The sequence below is a fragment of the Oryzias melastigma genome, linkage group LG18, assembly GCF_002922805.2.
Source record: "Oryzias melastigma strain HK-1 linkage group LG18, ASM292280v2, whole genome shotgun sequence".
In the NCBI taxonomy this organism is placed as follows: Eukaryota; Metazoa; Chordata; class Actinopteri; order Beloniformes; family Adrianichthyidae; genus Oryzias; species Oryzias melastigma.
In genome coordinates, this window is record NC_050529.1 from 2,964,052 (window position 1) to 2,972,386 (window position 8,335).

Below are 8,335 nucleotides of genomic sequence, written 5' to 3' on the forward strand. Positions count from 1 at the left end.
TAGCTTTACGCTGATATCTGACACTGTCAGTAAAGTTTTAATGTTGTAAATGGTGGAAGAGTTATGGCAGATGGAAGAATGTTAACACATTAGGTGCTTGATGTTGGAAATCTGTGGACTAGACTGGTTTTTGAAATCATTAAGTGCTATTTGGGATGACACCGACTGAAGAGAAATCAATGACAATAGTGACATTTTCAGTTGACAGTGTGGATTCAGCTTTGCTGCTGTTTCATCTGAGGACATTGAGATGAGTCAGGATTGGATCTTGAATGACAGGAAGTTGGTTTTCTCCCAAACAGTACTCACTCCAGTCCCATTTCAATAACCCCACCCATCAGCTAAACAGTGAAATATGTCTACTATACAGACGATGTTGTCAAGAAGAAGAGATAGATGATGAAGAGGTAGGGTCCCAGAAGAGAGTCCAGGAGCAGATCAGTTTCTGTCATTGGTATTAATGAGTTTATAGTGGTTCCATCTGTTCTGTTGCAGTTATCTCTCTCATTGTTTTATATTACACTATCTTACTTGCCGTGGTTCTGCAAAACAAGGCTTGAACCTTAACACTGACTGCCAGCAGGAACACATAGACTCGTCCTTCCATGTTCAAAGGCTACCGTCTCTAAAAATGTGTCTGTGTGTCTGCAGCTGATGTCCTAGTCTTCATCACGCCGCTGATTTACCAGAAGAAAAAGGTATGTGGCAACGTTGCCTCCTTGTGTCCTGAAAAGGACGTTTTCTCCTAGACATTGGAGTATTTATCTACTGGATTCTTTGCAGTAGGCCTAATGCTGCAATCTCACTGGAAACGGCAGGTGTGTCTAAATTGTTTCTGCCGACTCTCTTTTGAGGAGTGTCAAATATACTGCTTATAGCCTTGATGCTCCTGCCATGGATCAACTGCTAAAGTTGCTCTGGAATTTAACCGTTGTTGTGTGAAGGAAAACATGGATGATGTTGAGTGAGTAGCTTGGCTTTATATGTTTTGGAGAGTTCTACAGAGATGCTGGCAGACATCGCTGTGTTAGTTTGTACCAGATCTTTCAGAGTCTCTCTGGGTTCTGTGTGCTTCACTCCTAACAACCGTTTTGAACAGTGCTTCCTTCTGTCTGTGGCCTAGTTTGAGCTTTAACCTGAGAGTAGAAAAATAAAAATATCTAAATCCGTAGTTGTACAGTTACATGAGCTAATTTCTCTCTAATAATTCTAAATCAATTAGAAGTAGAAGATCCCTTCTTTACGTTGACATTCCTGAAGTTTCTTTTTTTTGTGAGTTTTTCCTTACCAGGAGGGAGGGTCTAAGGGCAGGAATAACCAGTGTAGTTTAGTTTAGCACTCAGCTATCATTTATATTTTATGACTGAAGTTTTGGTTCTGTACAATTACCACTATGAAGTCCAATGAAACAAATGTTTTGTGAAATTAGGCTATATAAATAAAACTGAATTGAAATAAAACTGGAGGATCTTTTTATCATTGGCTTGATGAAAGTAAGAAAACATCATAAGTCCATGAAGCTAGAGTGATACCGTGTGCTACAACGGAACTCGCTGCGGCTCTCCGGGCTGCTGGGTAGCTAACCGCCAGCAGGGTATCATAGCGAGCTCCGCTGCCCATGCTGAGCAGTAGACCTTGGGCGACTGGGCAGCGACAATCGCTATTAGCTCTGCCGAAGTCTGGGCAATGAAGTTCACTAGCTTGCCAAGCTTTCCACCGGGCGGCTGGCAAGCGTAGCCACTGATCCAGCTCCACGGGCTTGGTGACAGACTGGCGATCTGTCCAGAGTGTATCCTGCCTTCGTCCAGCAGTAATTGCAACAGTCTCTGGGAACCCTGCGGTCCCGTCAGGTTAGGAAAATGGATGGAAGTTCAGGACAAAAATCCTCGCATCAAGCTTCCATCTTGAGTCTCCTTTTTTTACCCTTTTGATTGAGTCACTGAAAATGTCACGTGACCAAAGCTGAAATTCTAATTAGTTGATGCATCGCGCACAAATTGCCCAAATCACATTGCGTAACATTGCTTCTTTACATTGACTTAACAATGTAACTTGACATTAATTTGTGTGAGTAATTGTGTGGCTCTGCAACAGACTGCCAACCTGTCCAGACTGCACCACACTTTTGGCCAACAGTAGTGAGACAAGCTTTGGCAATCCCATGACCATGAAAGACATATAGGAAATTAAGAAAAACTGATGGATGTCTTTTTCTCCCCACTGCTGCTCATTCAGCTGAGATCTTTCTCTATTCTCATGAAGCTGTTGCTCTGTGATGTCACAGTTACATTTTGTTTTTTTCAGGCTCAGATTGATCAGCTCATGGCGTCGTCTCGATCCAGGCTGGAAGAGATACTGCTGAAGTGAGTCAACTTCAAATATCATTAATGACCAAAACTGATTCTTGATTTGTCACATCCAACTGGTAATCATCAGAAATCATTTTTTCTGTGGTTTCAGAATGGTCCAGATAAATTAGACTTAGTTTCCGTTTGTGAGTCGTCAGGTGAAACTTGGATGCTGTGTTTGCAGGTTGCAGGAGCGATTACCTGGAGCTGTGAAGAGGACCAAAGTTGAGTGACACCTAAGCATCAATGGCTCCTCCCACAGAATTTGATTGGTCCATTGTAGAAATTCACAATGTTATCTGATGTTGAAATGAAGACAGATTTCTCATGATTCCCAGTGTTGTAGCATGATTTAGTTACAGTGGTTCAATGTATATCCACGCTATGTGTTAAAGAAACCAGGACAAAAAAACTCCCACTCTACATTTTTTGTGCAACGTTCAACTTTGAGATTGCAACACAGTAGGTTGTGACAAAGACAACTGGAGGATGGTTTGTTCCAAATGTCGTACAAGGTTCCATATCTCTGAGTAGACCACAGAACGTTTCCTCCTGGACCAGAACATTGTCTTCTGCTGTCACAGTCATGCTATCTAAAACCACTGCCCTTTAACAACAGAGGGAGCAGTGTATGTGAATCAACAACTAGAATCCCACCAGTACAAAAAAGCAAAAATCATTACAATACATACCAAAAAGCACAATACGTCCTGAGGATAACAGGCAAGGTGTGGGGCACCTCTGCTTATTGCCTTCAGCAGCTGCTACCCCCAATGGTGCTGCCAACTTCCAGTAGTGAACAGGGGCGAGCATGAACTTCAGGTGAGCCAGAGATAAGATAAGCAAGCAAGGCCAAAAATCCTAACCTGCTAAAGACAGACTGCATCACCCTCCAAAGCCAGAAAGTTTTGGAAAGCCAAGGGAAGCAGGCTCTCAGCTGGGGAGAGTCTGATTTGATGAATATTATTATTCTCTTCTATTATTATTTCTATTGTAATTCTTCTAAGTATCGGTAGACTTGTTCCCCTCTCTTCCTGTTTTGATAGGTGGTCTGACTGCTTGTGACACAGCTTTCCATTTCAGTTTTCACTGATCTGAGCAGAAAGTTTCTGCAAATTTTCATCCATTAAAAAAAAAAATCAAGGACTGCAAGTGCTTTACCTGTTGAATGAGTAAGCCATCAAGCTTCTGGTTGAGCTGTCACTGTCTCTGAGTCCTAAAACTCTGTCTTTCCTCAAAACTCAAGAAGCCCACCTCTCAATATTGGCAGCTTTGAAATTGTGAGCTACATAAGAAATCATTAGATCCTGATCCTGGAGATATTTTGAGATGATAATAGGCTGATTTAGTGACTGCCTTAATGTGTTTATCAAATGTAGGTCTGTGTCTATCACTACACCCAAGTTTCTGGCCTGGTTGGTAGTTTTTAGTTGAATAGATTGAAGCTCTGTAGTGACGTCCAACCTTTTTTCTTTAGCCCCAAAGACAATAACCTCAGTTTTGTTTTTGTTTAATTGAAGTAAGTTGTGACACATCCAGTCATTAATGTCCTCAATGCATTTACCAAGAGCCTGTACAGGGCCTCGGTCTCCTGGTGTCAGTCTAATATATATCTGTGTGTCATCTGCATCATTATGGTAACTAATGTTGTTGTTCTTTATAGCCTGGGCCAGTGGGAGCATGTAGATGTGGTCCCAGGATGGAGCCTTGGGGCACTCCACATGTAATTTCTGTTGGCTCAGAGGTGAAGTTACCAATTGACACAAAATATTTCCTGTTTTCTAAGTACGTTTTGAACCAGTTTAGTACTGGCCCAGTGAGACCCACCCAGTTTTCCAGTCGTCTGAGTAGTATTGCGTGGTCGACTGTATCAAACGCAGCACTGAGATCCAGTAAAACTAGCACTGACATATTTCCACTGTCTGTATTCAAACGTATGTCATTAGTCACTTTGGTCAGAGCCGTTTCAGTGCTGTGGTTCTGTCTGAAGCCGGACTGGAAGACATCATAGCAGTTTTTATTTATTAGGAATTCATTTAGCTGATGGAAAACAGCTTTTTCAATGATCTTACTTAAAAATGGCAGGTTTGATATCGGTCTGTAGTTGTTCATTTGAGTTTTGTCTAGACTGTCCTTTTTTAGGAGAGGTTTGATTACAGCTGTTTTCAGTGGTTCTGGGAAAACACCAGATGTTAATGACAAGTTGACAATCTGGAGCAGGGCTGGTTCCAGGATCTTTGAAACTTTTTTGAAAAAGCTTGTGGGTAGAATATCCAGACAGCAGGAGGAGGAGTTCAGTTGACATAGAATGTCCTGCAGTTCTTTACTGTTTATGGGTTGAAACTGAGCCATTGGGTTTATACTGGTTTCTAGTGGATAGGGTTCATATCCTGAACTTGTAGTTGGTGAAACAATTGTTTGTCTAATGTTTTTGATTTTGTCCCTGAAGAATTTGGCAAAGTCATTACAGGCTTTGGTGGAGTAAAGTTCTGGTGCCACTGACACAGGGGGTTTTGTCAACCTGTCGACTATATTAAATAAGGCCCGAGCATTATGGGAGTTTTTGGTAATAATTTCAGAAAAATAGGACTTCCTTGCATTGCTCAGTTGTAAATTATATAAGTGAAGTTTCTCTTTATAGATGTTATAATCTACCTGTAGTTTAGATTTCCGCCACCTGCGTTCAGATTTCCGACATTCTCGTTTTCCGTTCTTTACCACAATGGAGTTTCTCCATGGAGATTTTTTCCTACCAGAGATCACCTTCACCTTACTAGGAGCAATACTATCCATGATATTTGACATGTTGGAATTAAAGCTATTAACAAGTTCATTGACTGAATCCCCTGAGAGGGGAGGAGTCAGAGAGAAAATCTGATTGAACATCTCACTAGTATTTTCAGTTATATACCGTTTTGTGATCTCCTCCCTCAAAACATTTGTGTGTACTGGAATTGTGCTCTCACAGAAAACACAGCAGTGATCAGACAGACCTAAATCACATACAGTAACCTTAGAGATGTTCAGACCTTTGGTAATCAATAAATCAAGAATATTCCCTCTGTTGTGTGTGGGCTCTGTTACATGTTGAGTCAACCCGAAATTGTCCAGAGTGTTTATCAGGTCCTTAGTCCCTTTGTTCTCAAGATTTCCATAATGGATGTTAAAATCTCCAGCCATGATTATACAGTCAAAATCAAGACAAATTATAGACAGCAGTTCACTAAACTCAAGGTTAAATTCTGCACAGTATCCAGGGGGGCGGTATATATTTATAAATATGGTTTTGAGTGAGGCCTTCAGCTGTAGGGCTACATATTCAAAACATGGAAAGTTTCCAAAAGATAACTTTTTACACTGAAACATTTCATTGAACAAAACTGCAACCCCCCCGCCCTTTCTGCTTGTTCTTTCCTCACTGATAACACCATAATTGGGAGGAGCTGACTCTGTGAGAACTGCTCCCCTACTATTCTCATCTAACCAGGTTTCAACTAAAAACATAAAATCAACTTTGTTCTCAGTGATAAAATCATTAATTAAAAATGTTTTTCCTGCTAAAGACCTGACATTTAAAAGTGCTAACTTGAGAGGTCTAGGAGTAATAATATTTTCATTTACCTTCTGTTTCTGGAAATGCGCAGAGGAAATGTTTACCTCTTTTAAAGTCCTTTGTTTGCGTTTTGGGCAGATTACATTCCTCCTGTTGGTGACAAGTGCAGAAACAGTGTGTGTTTCTAGAGAACAGGGTCCCAGGTTTTTCTGGAGAACATCATGACTGTTGTTATATCCACAGCCTGGACCCTCAACACATCAAACATCTGACTGCAGGGACAGGATATGATGTTGTACAGGAGAGGGTGGGGCTTTACGTCGACCCTTCGAACGTTCTGGTGACAGAGTTATGGGTGACAAAAATGGATTGGCCAGAGGGGTAGATCGAAGCCCAATCCCGACTCGCTCCATCATCTGCTCAGTGAATTTCAGGTGGGGTGAAGAGGGTGAAGAGGGGGAGGGGGAACCCTCAGGAGTTTGTTGGTTTGGTGGTGTTTGGGAGGGTCCACCTTCCTCGTTGTTTTTCCTCTTCCGGTGTTCGGAGGCAGGTTTCCCGTTTCTGATGTTTTCCTCCAGTGGGGGCAGCTCCGTTCCTCGTGTGGATCCAGTCTGTGTCTGGCCTTGACACTGAGATAAATTAATCTTAGTCTTGGCATGACGCAGGGAGTAGAAGAGATTGGAGGAGAACAGTTTAACTCCTGATTTGTTTAAACTGAATCCATTTTCTTTAAAAAGATGTTTGCGTTCCCAGAAAATGTGAAAGTTGTTGATGAAATTAATTCCTGTTTCACCACATGTCGTAGAAAGCCACCTGTTCAGTGCCAACAGCCTGCTGAATCGCTCTTCTCCTCCTCGAACAGTTGGAATGGGACCGCTGATAAAGACAGCTGCATTCATGGAGCTCACAGTTCTTATCAGTCCAGTGAAGTCTTGCTTTAAAACTTCAGATTTTTGCTTGGACACATCATTTGACCCTGTGTGTAGTACAATGTTTTGTACTGATGGATACTTTGCCACAGTTTGCAGAATTCTCTCCTTCATGTCACTGACCATGTCGTTTGGAAAGCACAGGACTTTAGTGTTCCTGCTGCAGAACCACTGAACATCTTTCACAGTGGAATCACCCACAATCAGAGTCTCAGGCCGAGCCTTCAGCTTTCTTTCTGGCCGTTTACCTTCTGATGGGTTACAGGTCCTCCTCGTGCTGCTTTCCAGTGGATGGTCGTTGGGTAGTCCGGGGTCATCTGACAGTGGAGCAAATCTGTTTTGCAGGGTCACCGCTCCGTTCATGCTTGGCTTCTTTCCTTCTTTCCTCCGGAGTACGGGAGTAGATGAGGTCCTCTGTCTCGTAGGAAGAGAAGGCCAGTCAGCCTCAGAGGCTTCAGCTCTCTGCCGGAGGTCGGTCCTCCAATTCTCCAGCTGTTGGACTTATTCTTTGGCTTTGCTCCAAGATGGTTCCAGGGAGGATTATCTTTCGATTGTTTGTTATTGTCCACAGATGTTGTCTTTCTCTCCGTAGAATCTGTGCCATTTAGCTGCGTGTTAGCTCTCTCTTCTCTGCTGAGATGAGGTAGTGGCAAAGTTGTGTTGTTTCCATAGAGTCCATTTACCTCCACGTTCACTTCTATGTGGTGAACCTTAGTTTCCAGCGCTGTGATCTTCTCCAGAAGGTCTTAGTAATCCTTTGTGGAAAGGGAAGGCATCTTGCTGCTAGTTAGCCTTGTGTTAGCTGCTGCTCCGTATATCAGGCTTCAGCTGCGTGAAGGCCAAGTACACGTAGTGCTCAAGATAAAATGTTTTAGGAGGAATGCAGGAAAAAATCCCTTTGTTTAAAGTAAAAAAGAAAAATAAATCCGACCCGATGGTTTAAAAGTATTCAAAAGTTATTGCTGGTGTGATTAAAAAAAGAAAAAAGGAAAAAAATCAGCGAAAATTAAAAGCAGAAGGGGGAGCAAACCAATGTGCGTCCGCACTCTATCAAAGCAGGAAGTAAGCAATCTAGCTAAAATAAGCTAAAATCTAAACTAAAATAGTCTTCAAATAAAAACTAGTCAGAATGTACACAATACAGGTTGCAGTTGAAGTTGGTGAGTAAGGTATTAACAGGATATCTCCTGATTGCTCACAGTCATTGGGCGGCAGTGGCTCAGGTGGTAGAGCGGGTCGGCCAATGATCGAAGGATAGGCGGTTCGATTCCGGCTCCCCCCAGCCAAGTGTTGTTGTGTCCCTGGGCAAGACACTTAACCCTACTTGCTTCCAGTGTGGCTCCACTGGTGTGTGGATGCGTATGGATGTACCGGTGATGGTCAGAGGGGCCGTAGGCGCATACTGGCAGCCACGCCTTTGTCAGCCTGCCCCAGGGCAGCTGTGGCTACAATAGTAGCTTACCGTCACCAAGTATGAATGAGGTGTGAATGAATAATGGATACAC

At 42.6% G+C, this 8,335-nt stretch overlaps 1 long non-coding RNA gene across 1 annotated transcript; it reads left to right on the forward strand.

The window, feature by feature from the left end:
* The first annotated feature begins 650 nt into the window (after positions 1-650).
* Positions 651-2,679, forward strand: LOC118600098. Its single transcript, XR_004949667.1, has 3 exons — positions 651-698; positions 2,305-2,363; positions 2,533-2,679. It is a non-coding gene; the product is annotated as an uncharacterized LOC118600098 (long non-coding RNA).
* Positions 2,680-8,335: the final 5,656 nt, after the last annotated feature.